The sequence below is a fragment of the Herpailurus yagouaroundi genome, unplaced genomic scaffold (genome assembly GCF_014898765.1).
Source record: "Herpailurus yagouaroundi ecotype Mexico unplaced genomic scaffold, PumYag 159, whole genome shotgun sequence".
Lineage (NCBI taxonomy): Eukaryota > Metazoa > Chordata > Mammalia > Carnivora > Felidae > Herpailurus > Herpailurus yagouaroundi.
The window spans coordinates 62,366,245-62,380,022 of NW_024412400.1; positions in this window are offsets into that span (position 1 = coordinate 62,366,245).

Consider the following 13,778-nt stretch of genomic DNA (forward strand, 5'->3'; position numbering starts at 1 on the left):
TCACCCGTTGCAACAGTTAGAGTTCCATTATATTTGATACTTTCAATGATCCCATCAGATAAGAAAAGCATTATTCCCTGATTTAGAGAGAAAACTTAGGCACAAAGGTTAAGAATTTTCCATTGCTGGAGTGACTAGGTGGCTCACTTAGTTAAGGGTCTGACTTTGGCTTGGGTCATGATCTCCCAGTTCCTGAGTTCAAGGCTGTCAGCGCACAGCCTGCGTGGGATTCGCTCTCCCTCCCTCTCTTTCTCTGCCCCTCCCCCACTAAATAAATAGATAAACTTAAAAAATAAAAGTATTGTCATTGCTGTAGCTATCCATGTGCATTAGAGGTCAGGAGTCCTCATTCCTAATAAGATTGTAATGATAATCAAAGCTGCTATAAATTAGCAGTGTACCGGGAACTACAGTCAGTGCTTTGCATACTGTTTTTATTTGAATCCTCAGAAAATACTATAAGGTAGACACTAGAACTCTCACCAGAAAGATAGCGCGACCTTCAAAAGATCACACAGCTAGTAAGCTCAGAAGCCGGGAACAAACCTAAATTCGCCTAATTCACAAACCGCTATGCAATCTCTGTGCTCTTGAGTCGCCCCTCCCCCATACTTCCGGCCCGCAGGCTAATGCAAGGACTGTAGGAGTCATCAGAAGTAGCATTGCTGACCTTCTCTTGATAAATATGTATTTTTTAAATTTCCCTGAATTTTTATAATATGACTGGGAGAAATAAGAGCTGATAGTGCACATTGCTAACCAAAACAAGGGTCTGGTGACTTCACCCACATCTGGAGAAGAGAAAAACAAGGCCACAAGAACCAGTTTGGAGAATGAGATCAATGGGCATATGATTCCTGGGTAAGTGGAGATTTCTGCTCTGTATTCTGTTCCCCACTGAAAAGAACCCAGTGCAAGTGCCTATTACCATCATGTAAGGATAGAAAACTGGTATGTTCTCAACGCTACTTCTCATGTTAATGTCATTTGCCATCTTCCCCTCACATGTCAAAAGACTTACATGAAGCTTCCTTGGGTAGCTCAGTCAGTTAAGTGTCAGACTGGATTTCAGGTCAGGTCTGATCTCACAGCTTGTGAGTTCGAGCCCCACATTGGGATCCCTGTTTGAGATTCTTTCTTTCCCTCTCTCTCTCTGCCCTTCCCCTGCTTGCACTCTCTCTCTCAAAATAAATAAATAAATACTTTAAAAAAAAAAAAAAAGATTTATGTGAGAGGAAGAGAGCTCCCAACCTGGCTAAAGATTAGTATTTTCTGTCATCATGATCTTGTCAAAACAACTGTCTTGGAGTCGTAATTTTTAAAAGCCAGCTTACTTGTAATTTAATCCTTTCAGAGGAGTCCTCTTTCCTTCCCAGCATGGATTCCAGACCACAGGCAGTTGTTCACAGGTTTCCTTCTTCAAACACATCTCTTCCTGCATTCAGGTGGAAGTAGAATACCATCTCATCTCACAAACGATGCCCAGAGCACAATTTCCCAGAAGGCTGGGCATCCTCCATGAAGTGTTCTTGCCATTCCCTTCATAATATACATATAAAATATTTTAAAAATTTGATTAATGCAGACGTGAAACCTTAGGTCAGACACCAAGGCACCTTTAGTCAGCAAAGATGACTTTGTCGTCATCAGGGTGACAGGTCTAAGAAAGTGGCAGCGAAATGCTACTTTTTTTAAGTAGTGGGGTATAACTGACATGTAAGAAAAAAGTTGGACACATTTAATGTATACAACTCAATAAGTTTAGGAATGTAAACACAAACCATCACCAAGGCCATAGATAGACATGTCCATCACTCCTGAAGCTTCCTCCAACCTCTGTATAATTAATATCACTTAGTGCGGTATGGAAAAAAAAAAAACATTTAACATAAGATTTATCTTCTTAGAAAATTGTAAGTGTTGCTATGATCTGAATATTTCTGTCCCCTTCCTTAAATCCATATGTTGAAATCCTAATGCCTAATGTGATGGTATTAGGAGGTAGGCCTTAGGGACGGATCAGATCATGAGGGTGGAGCCACAATGAGTACGATTACAGCTGTTAGGAAAGAGACCCTACATTGCTCTCTAGCCCCTTCTATAATGTGAAGACAGGGCATGAAGGCCCCAGTTGTAAATCAAGAAGAGGGCCCTCGCCAGAATGCAGCCATGCTGACAACTCGATCTTGAACTTCCCAGCCTCCAACTGAGAGAAATAGATTTCTATTCTTATAAATTATTTAGTCTGTGGCATTTTGCTATAGCAGCCCAAATAGACTAAGACAAGTGTACATACAGTAGCTGGAGGCACTGTGTTGTGTAATAACCCTTCAGAATTTGTCTTACATAACTAAAACTCTGTACCCTTTGACCATCCCCTCCTGTGTTCCCCCTCCTTCTAGTCCCTGGAAATCACCATATACCGTTTTCTTCTATGAGTTTGGCTGTTTAAAATTCTATACCTGAATGATATCATTTAGTAGTTGTCTTTCTTTATCTGGCTTATTTCACTTAGCAGGTTCATCCGTATTGTCTCAAAGGGCAGGATTTGCTTTCATTTTTCTTAAGGCCAAATAATATTCCACTCTCTCTATGTATACTGCATTTTTTTAATTCATTCATCCATCCATCAATTAATAGACCCTTAGTTTGTTTCTGTATCTTGACTGTTGTGAATAATGCTGCAATGAACATGGAGGTATAGTTATCTCTACAAGGTGATGATTTCAGTTCTTTTGGAAAAATACCCAGATGTGGGATTGCCAGATCATATGGTAGTTTTATTTTTAATTTCTTGAGGAACCTCAATATTATTTTCCATGATGGCTGTACCCATTTGCATTCCCACCAGCTCTGCACCAGTGTCCTCTTTTCTCCACATTTCATCAGCACTTGTTATCTTTACCTTTGTGGGGTTTTTTGATTATTTATTTATTTTTTAGTGTTTATTTATTTTTGAGAGAGAGACAGGGTGTGAGCAGGGGAGGGGCAGAGAGAGAGGGAGACACAGAATCTGAAGGAGTCTCCAGGCTCTGAGCTGTCAGCATGGAGCCCCACGTGGGGCTTGAACTCACGAACCATGAGATCATGACCTGTTGTGAAGTCGGGTGCTTACCTAACTGAGCCACCCAGGTGCCCTGTTTTTTGTTTGTTTGTTTGTTTGTTTTTTTAATAGCCATTTTAACAGGTGATATGTTGTTGTGGTTTTGATTTACATTTGCCTGATGGTTAGTGATGTTGAGGACTTTTCATGTACCTATTTACCATTTATGTCTTCTTTAGAGAAATGTTAATTTGTTGACACAAAATCATAGTATTGCCTTATTCTCCTTTGTTTCTGTGGAATCAGTTGAATGTCTTCTGTTTCACTGATCATTTTATTTATATATGTCTTCTGTCTTTTTTTATTTAGTTAAGAGTTTGCCAAATTGTTTATCTTATTAACAGAGAATTTCAAATTCTCTGTCTTTGAGCATACTTATTCTTTCTTCTTGACTGAGTCTTCTATTGAACCCTCTACTGAATTTTTCATTGCAATCATTATATGCTTCAGCTCCAGAATTTGTTTCATTACTTTTATGATTTCTATTTCCTTATTGAACTTCACTTTTTTTTTTTTCATGTATAGTTTCCTGATGTCATTTAGTTGTCCATCTGTGTTCTCTTGAGCTTCCTTAAGCCAATTATATTGAATTCTTTTTCAGGCAGGTCATAGGTCCCCTTTTACTTAGAGTAAGTTATTGTTTGGTTCCTTTGATAGTGCTATGTTTATCTGATTATTTGTGATTTTTGTTACCTTGCATTGATATCTGTATATGTGAAGAAATAGTCACCTTTTCTAGTTGCTATAGATTGGCTTCAGCAGGGAAAGGCAGGAAGGCCTGCTTCCAGAGCCCATGAACAAGTAAGCCTGGTACGTGGGTCCATGGGATCTAGCTTCTCCCCATGGGCCCATGTACCAGGTCCTTGGGGACCCAGGTTTCAGGGCCAAGCCTGACACTGGAATGGGTCTGGAGCTTGTGTCCACAGAGACCAGACTGGAGCAGGGATAAACCTGGAGCCTGGGTTTGTGGGTCCTGTACTTTTGTAAATCTAAATTTTGGAGAGAATTTCAAAGAGAATAATTTAAAAATTAGATAATCAAATGGCATAGCTGCCGAAATCTATAATGACTATCCCCTCTATCATGTTAGGAGCATGCTGTGATATAACATCTGAGTATTTAGTGTATTATTTATGCATATATCTTTCTTATTAAACGGAGAGCTATTTCAAAGATCAGCTTTTTTGAAGTATCATTTACGTGCAATAAAATACACCCACTTAAGGGTATACCTGTGTATGACTTTCCCTGAAAATATATACATCTGTGTAATCACCTCTGCAATGAAGATTTGAAACATTTCTATTATCCCAAAAATATTTTCTTGTACCTTCTCAGTGAATCTTGATAGTACTCCCAGACCTAGACAACCACTAACCCAGTTTCTATAATTATGAATTAAAACTTTATAGGGGCGCCTGGGTGGCGCAGTCGGTTAAGCGTCCGACTTCAGCCAGGTCACGATCTCGCGGTCCGTGAGTTCGAGCCCCGCATCAGGCTCTGGGCTGATGGCTCGGAGCCTGGAGCCTGTTTCCGATTCTGTGTCTCCCTCTCTCTCTGCCCCTCCCCCGTTCATGCTCTGTCTCTCTCTGTCCCAAAAATAAATAAATGTTGAAAAAAAAAAACTTTATACAAAGTGAATCATACAGTACGAACTCTCTGTTTCGGGTGTCATTTGCTTACCATAATGTTTTTCAGAGTTAGCCACATTGGTGCATATACCAGGAATGTATTCCTTATCGTTGTCTACTATTAATTTGTCCAGACATACTACAATCATCTGTGGGACATTTTATTTCCAGTTATAGAATAACATTGTTATGGCAGGTCTTTGTGTGGGCATATATTTTTGTTTCTCGTAGCTAAATTACTAGGTATGCTTGTGCTGCATCATATGGAAAGTGTATATTTAACTTTATAAGAAACTGCATAAACGTTTTTCAGTGGGTTCTACAGTTTTACATTCCCCTCAGCAACGTAAGAGGTCCCAGGTTTTCCATACCCACACCCTCAGCAATACCTGGCATTGTCTTCATTTTAGTCATGTGAGTGGATGTGTAATGGTATCTGCTTGTGGTTTAAATTTTCATTTACGTGAGAACTATCTAGCTTGGGCATTTTTTTCCATGAACTTATTGCCACTTACATATCTTTTGGTAAAAAGTCTGCTCCAGTCTTTTACCATTTTAATTGGATTCATTTTCATATTATTGCATTGTAAAATAGAAGTCTTTCTCAGGTATGGTGAAGATTTTCTGCCAGCCTAATGCTTGCTTATTCATTTTCCTAATAGTGGCTTTTGAAGAGCAGTTTTTAATTTTTATGATGTCAAATTTATCAACTTTTTATTGTTTCTACTTTTTGTGTTCCACGGAAGAAATCTTTGCCTTCTCTAACGTCGCAAGAATTTTCTTCTGTTTTCTTCCGGAAATTTTTATATTAGCTTTTACATATAAATCTATTGTCATTTGGGGATAATTTTACATGTGGCTTAAAGGGTGAGGTTAATGTTTTGTTTATTTGTTTCTGTTTTCATATGGATGTCCAGTCTTCTGGCACTGTATGTTGAAAAGGCTAGCCCTTCTCCATTAAATTACTTTGACATCTTTGTTCAAAATCAGTTGGCATATATACATAGGTCTATTTCTAGAATCTCTATTTTGTCCCATTGAGCTTATTGTCTATTTTTTTTACATTAATACATTCTGTCTTGGTAGTAGAGTTCTATAATAAGTAAGCCTTGAAGTCAAATAGTGTAACTTCTCTAAAATTTCTTCTCTTTTTTTTTTAATTTTTTAATGTTTATTTATTTTTGAGAGAGACAGAGTGCGAGCAGGGGAGGGGCAGAGAGAGAGAGAGAGACAGAGAATCCAAAGCAGGCTTCAGGCTCTGAGCTGTCAGCACAGAGCCTGACGTGGGGCTTGAACTCACAAACTGTGAGATCGTGACCTAAGCTGAAGTCAGTCACTTAACTGACTGAGCCACCCAGGTGCCCCTTTTTTCTTTTGCAACATTCTTTTGGCAAGGCTAATTCTTTTAACTTTCCATATGGATTTTGGAACTAGTTTGTCAATTTCTTTTTTAAAACCCACTGGAATTTAGATTGTGATGAATCTGTATCAATTTGAACAATATTGAGTCTCCCAACCTAAAACATGGTGTAATTGCCCCATTTTTTAGGTCTTTTAAACATGCTTTATATTTTTTAAAATACAGAGTATTTTAGCCATATTGTATTAAATTTATACCTAAGTACTTTGTATTTGATGGTATTATAAACACTATTTAATTTCAATTTCTATTTGTTTTTTGCATGTATATGGAAACATAATTAAATTTTTATTATCCTGATATTCTCAATTGTTGCTAATCTCTCTTAGTTCTAGTAGCAATTTTGTGAGTTCCTTATTAATTTCTAGGTTTCTGAACATCCAAAAAATACAGGTTTATCATTTTCTTTGTAATTTTTGTATCTTATCTTTTGTTTTTCCTTCCCTTAACTGGCTTGAACTTTTAGTACAATAGTGATAGTGATAGTTCTCAATATTAGGTGGAAACATTTCAATCTTTCATCAGTAAGTATGATGATAGGTGTAAATTTTTCTTAGATGCTCTTATCAAGTAGAAGAAATTCCTGTGGATTCTTAATTTTGTTGGTTTTAATCATGAATAGATGTAGAATTTTGTCAGATGCTTTTTTCTGCATCTGTTTTTCATTTTGTTTGTTTGTTTTAGTAATTTCTACACCCAACTTAGGTTTCCAACTCATGACCTGAGATCAAGAATCACATGATCTTCTGACTGAGCAAGCCAGGTGCCTCTTTCTGCATCTGTTTTTGTTTTTGTCTCAAGTTTGTATTTCAATTTTAGAGAGTTAACATGTAGTGTAATATTAATTTCAAGAGTAGAAGTTAATGATTCGTTACTTACATATGATACATGTAACACTAACACTCAACATCACAAGTGCCCTCCTTAATACCCATTAATAAGTTAGCCCATTCCCCTGCCTCCCTCCCTCTGCATCTGTTTTTGATGATCATATTTTTTTTTCCCCTTTTATTCTGTTGGTATAATGAATTACATTGATAGCTCTTTAAATGGTAAGCCAGGGGCGCCTGGGTGGCGCAGTCGGTTAAGCGTCCGACTTCAGCCAGGTCACGATCTCGCGGTCCGTGAGTTCGAGCCCCGCGTCAGGCTCTGGGCTGATGGCTCGGAGCCTGGAGCCTGTTTCCGATTCTGTGTCTCCCTCTCTCTCTGCCCCTCCCCCGTTCATGCTCTGTCTCTCTCTGTCCCAAAAATAAATAAACGTTGAAAAAAAAAATTTAAATGTTAAGCCAAATTTGCATTACAGGAATAAACCCTAACATGATGTATTAGCCATTTTTAAAACAATTAAATTTGATTTGCTAAAATTTGGTTAAATGTTTCTGTGTTCATGTTTATGAGGGTTAATGGTCTGCAGTTTTCTTTTCTTAAAAAGTCTTGTTTTTAGCATAAATATACTAGTGAAGCTATTTGGGTCCCGAGTTTACTTTTGGAAAGGTTTTTAATAACAAATTCAATTTCTTTAAAAATACATATAGAACTATTAACATTTTCTATATTTTTGAGTCAGTTTTGGTAATAAGTATTTTTTTTAAAAATTTGTCCATGTTATTGAAATTATCAAATTTATTTCCATGAAGTTATTCATAATATTTCCTTATTATCCTTTTGGTATATGTAATGATGTCATCTGTTGCAGTCCTTATGTTAGTAATTTTAGTATCCTTTTCTTTTTTTGCTGATCGTTCTAGCTAAATATCTACCAATTCTTTAAAATATTTATCAAGATTTTAAGTGTCCAGCTTTTGGTCTAATTGCTATTATACGTTTATCTGTTTTATATTTCATTGATATCTGCTATTGTCTATATTATTTCTTTTATCCTACTTAATTTGAATTTAATTTGCTCTTCTTTTATTTACATTTTTCAAGATGGATGCTCAGATAATTGATTTTAAAACTTTGTCTTCTCTTTATAGGAACTTTTGAGACTATAGTTTTTCCTCTGATGGTAGCTTTAGCTACAACCTACAAATTTTGATATATCTTTTTTCATGTTCACTTATTTTAAGATAATCTCTTATGGTTTATTTTTGAGTCACGAGATATTTAGAAGTGGCTGTTTACTTTATAAACATTTGGATTTTGTTCATATATTTTTCTGTTAGTTATTTGTAATTTAACTTCCTTGTACGTAGAGAATGATTAATGTCAGTAAATTTATAAGTGTTGTAACTTTATTATTATAAAGTGGTAATAATATTTCAGTGTGTAATATTTTATATGTATTTATGTGTATATACAACTATATAGTTTTATACATAGTTTGATATAAACTATATTTATAGTTTCAAGGAATTAGCACACATGATTATGGAAGCTGGCAAGTCCACCTATTATAGAGTCGGCCAAGAGTCTGGAGATGCTTGAAACAACCAACACTGCTGACCAAGTCCAAAGTCCACTAATCTGGAGACCCAGGAAGGACCCAATGTTGTAGTTCACTTCCAAAGGCCCTCTGTTGTGGAATTTCCTCTTGCTCATAGGAGGCCAAGTTTTTTTTCTGTTTTTGTTGTTTATTCTATTTAGGCTTTCAACTGAATGTGGCCTACCTACATTATGGAGGACAATTCTCATTCAAAGTCACCCAGTTTAAACATAAATCTCATCCAAAAACACCCTCACAGAAACATCAAGAATAATGTTTGACCACATATCTGGGCACCATCTCCCAGTCAAATTTATACATAATATTAGCTATCACATTCTCAGTCACAAAATATATATTACAGGTATGAGTGTCAGGCCACAAATCTAAGTTTATAAAAAATTAATCAATGTCTATCTGATTTTCCATTACATCAGATGGAATGCTAATTTACCCATAAGATTTTGAGCAACTTTTCTATCCGTAGGGATATGTCAAGTTTGCTAACATGTTGGTTGGAAAGTGCAATCAGAGGCAATAATTCACAGGATATGGCTAAGAAGTTCACAGCCCCCCCATCCCCTATTGTGTGTTCAGAACTCAGCCTCAGTGCCTCCATGTTTAAATATAGAATTTCCTAAAGTCAACTGCACAAATGTCTATTGAGTGATGTAATACAGACCCTTGGTGTCTACTTGAATGAAGAGAATAAAAAGGAGAATAACACAGAGATAAAAGATATAAATCAATATCTCAAAGATTGTAACCAGCTTTGAAAACTTCAGTTGAGTAGTTTATGAACTAAGTATCAAAATGCTATGCATTCACTTATTTATGCATATACACATTCATTCATTCGCTATTTAAACATCCTAAGCATCTATTATTTTTGCATTACTAGACTAGGTTCTGAAAAGCTGACACTAAAGGAAAAAAGTATTTTTATCTTGAAGCTTACCTGGTACAATTAGAAATATAAGGAATACAGAAAAAAGGAACCACCAATGGCTCAAGTCTGAATTCTGGTGGTCAGCCTTCTCTACTCCTTCTCCTTAATGTTCACATTTGATCATTCCCTTTGGTTTCACTCCCTAAACATATCATCTTGACTTTTAAAACTTCTCTTTATCTCCCTTGCCACCATCCTGGTACAAATCACCATCAGTTTTTACCTGGACTTCAGATTTAACTCCCAAATAGATCTTCTTGATTGCACTCGTTCCCCTCAAATGCATTCTCTGCGTTAGGCCAAGTAGTTTTTAAAAAGTTATGACAGTTCTTGCACCTCCCCTCCTTAAAAATCTTCAATAATCTCCCACTGCTATTACAATAAAGTTCAAACTCCTTGAAATGGCCCACAATGCTTTGGGTTCTGCCTTCATGTCTGGCCCCTCCCTTCCTAATTCATCCTATATTCTCTTTGTCCTTCTTTTTTTCTTGAGTATAGAATGTTCCTTCCCATCTCAGAGATTTTTCATACTTGTGCATATGTTGGTTCCTTTCTTTGAATGTTGCCTGTCTCCTTTCTCCAACTCACCTAAATTCACCTCTCTTTCTCTTCTGTTCCACCCACCTAACCCACTATTTTTTCAGACTGAAAATTTGCTTAATCACAGAGACTTTCTCTTTCTTACTCATGTAACTCAACATCCTCCAATATAGCACTAAGATCACCCTATTTTGTTCTTTTATGCTAAGTTATAATTAATTGCATTGCTACATTTTTGTACTTAAATATCTATCTAATTGTATGTGTCATGTCTCTTTCCATAAGCAGACTACAAGCTCCATGACTGTTTTTTCAATTTTATATCTTCAGGTCCCTACACAGTACTTTACTGTAAAGTGAATGCAAAACAAGTCAGGATATGAAAATATCAAGAGGGAGGTACAAGAGGTTTTCAGTAATCAAGTAGCATAATCCATTTTATTAGAAATGACAGTATCATCCAAAACCATCTGCCATTATTCATGAAGCCAGGAAGGAACACTAGAAAGATTACATTTTCCATTACCTTTGACACCATGTCCCTAAATGGAATAAGTAAAGTCATGTTTGCCGTTCCCTGACTTTTCTTACCTTCCTCCTGCTTTAGCATTCGTTTTTTTCTCAAACATCATCTTTTTCTCTGAAGTTACTCCCATTTCTCCTATTATGTAGGAAAATGGCTGCCTGAAAACACATTTCCTCTCCCTGAATATTTGCATTTTTAAGAAAGATACTAGAGGAATTCTCACTCTAGTGATGAAATTCTGACAACATTAGCAAGGACAGATACCGATTTTGAGAGCCCTCCAGCCCATGCTTAATGTGTCCATAAATGATACAGATTCTAGTATGTGATGGTAGCCTTTCCACTTCTTCTCCTTCTTTGAATTGGTCATGATGAGCTAACTTACAACTCCAAATGTTACGGGCTTAACATAATAAAAGTTTATTCTCTGGCATACAAAAGTCTAATGCAGCATTCTGGGTTGAGTGATTCTTCTGAATGGCTTTCTTCCAAAGAGAAATTTATCTTTTGTGGCTTTGTTCTTGTGTGGCTCTGCCCTCCTCTGGGTGCTTACAGTTCTCCTGTTCAGCCCTCAGATGGGGAGGAACAACATAGAGACAGAGTGGAGGCTTAGTTTTCAGAAGATTAAGTAAGCCAGTTCCAGAAATGGTTCACATTAGTTCTAGCCACATAACATTGCAAGAGAGGCTGGGAAATGTAGCCTGTCTTCCCAGGAAGGAAAGATAAACAGATTGGTGAATAAATAGCAAGCCGCAGCCACATCTTTCACACTAAGATAAAAGATTATTCCAAATCCTTAAGGTATCATCTAGAAACTCACATATATTCCATATATTCAGATATGTATTCTTACATTTCTTTCACCCCAGCCTCAAGAACAAATAATCTTTGTGTATCTTTCTCTACAACTATTAACATTTTAATGAAAAGTTATTTCATTGTTATTATTGTTAATTTGGTATGAGAAAGGATACCTAGCATTACGAAAGACTATTTGGGGCACCATTTGAAATATATTTCACTGTCCTCCTTTATCTAGACTCTGACTATCCTGGAGTTTTCAAATAGCATTTGAAGCAAAAACCAAACAGCTGCTGAGTTTTTTCCTGATGTGCCTTACCTTAATAAGACGTAAAAGTGTTATGTTTACATAGCCACCAATTCCATCCATAAGTACTTCATTGAGAAGAAAAATAAAACTTCTACAAAGGGTTTAGCTCTCTATGATTCCACACAACTTCCCATTTTTATTGAAAAAACAACAGAATAAACAAGACAAAAATATAGGCAGTTTCAATGAAAATAGAAATTAAAAGATCAAAATATCTTATACTCATTGCATTATCAATCATATTATTTTTTTTACCAATTTAAAAACTTTTTGTAGCTTTTATGTTAATTCTCTCTGGTTCCATAAAGAACCACAGCCCATATATGGCTAGACTCAAAGCCAACCCAATGTAGCAAACCTTCTACTACATATATGCACAACAGAAAACTCAAGAAATAACTATAAGTTGAATGTCTACCCTTTTTGATTGGCCTCTTCAGTCTTCCCAGTCATTTTTCATACTGTTAGATCATCCAATTATTAGTTGATCAGTCAATCATTTTCATTTTAAGGAATGAATTTGAGGGGCGCCTGGGTGGCTCAGTCGGTTAAGCGTCCGACTTCAGCTCAGGTCATGATCTCACGGTCTGTGAGTTCGAGCCCCACGTCAGGCTCTGTGCTGACAGCTCAGCGCCTGGAGCCCGTTTCAGATTCTGTGTCTCCCTCTATCTCTACCCCTCCCCTGTTCATGCTCTGTCTCTCTCTGTCTCAAAAATAAATAACCATTAAAAAAAAATTTTTTAAAAAGGAATGAATTTGATAAATGCTGAGTGTCACAGATTTTAGTGAATTTTAATTCCTGAAAAATAAAGCCATGGCCGAACTAGGTTGAGTTCCTGATACTTAAAGCTCTTATACCTAGTTGATATGCACAAAGATTTCTTCCCTCGCCTTGTAAAATTCATTTATCTTTTCTTAAAAATGAGTTAACTGAAACTATAGATAAATTTCAGATTAAACAGATTGAATTGGATACAAAATACTGATTGTACTAAGAAGTATCAGATTTCAAAATATTCTTTGTTTCTTTCTTCAAATCATAAGCATAATACATATTTCCCAAGGCCCTTGCAAAAATAGGCTTCTGTCACATGGTTTCAATAGTTTCATCTTGATGTTTTTAAGAGACCATTTTAGACTCACTGGTTTTTGCAGGAGACAAAAGCAGTCAGAACAAAGCACTGTGGAATGTGATAAGACTCACTCCTCCTGGTCTAAAAATTATTTTAGAATCCTTGTAATAAAGTATTCTAAATATCACACTGGATCATATTTATCTTCTAAATCACACTGGCTATACCCATCAATAATTCCCAATTAACTGTTAACATCAGAGCAAGGAGTGTATCTTATTAATTTTTGTATTTCCAGAATCTTGGACAATAGAAGACACTTGACAAGTATGTGGTAAATACATGAATTAATTTATTTCTATCCTGTTTTTATAAAAGCAAAACAAAATCGCATGACACATAATGTGACAAATTGCATAAGATATCTCATATTCCTTGGTTCTGGGCTATCCTCACCCCCTAACTGCTCAGTCCTCAAATTCCCCTGCAAAATATCACATGACTCCTAGTATAACACATATGTGGTACATGATAAATGCCTGGTAATATGTATTTATTGAATGATTGACCAAATGATGATGTTTAATTAAAAAACAATACAATAAAATATATTAATTATACAAACTTATAAATACAGCTTAGACATGGAAATGCTCCTTTAGAAAAGGCAGAAAGTACAACTCTACATAGTTAATGCAAATGATAAAAATATATTAGTGAAAGTGTGTTTAACCAATTTCATGATGTGCTGAATTCTACTTTAGAAAATAACTAGATTGTTATTCAAATCTCAACTTTTTGACATCATTAAGAAAAACATAATGCCTATATCACATGGCTTAGTATTTTATTACATATTGTCTTGTAATATTGTTTGTGTATGTATTTATTTGTTTATTTATTTAGAGACATTTTAAAGACATTCCTTTATTTCAAGTAAAGATATCCTAAAACAATTGTAGGTTTAACAGTAGATGAACTGCAGATTCTATAATGTTCT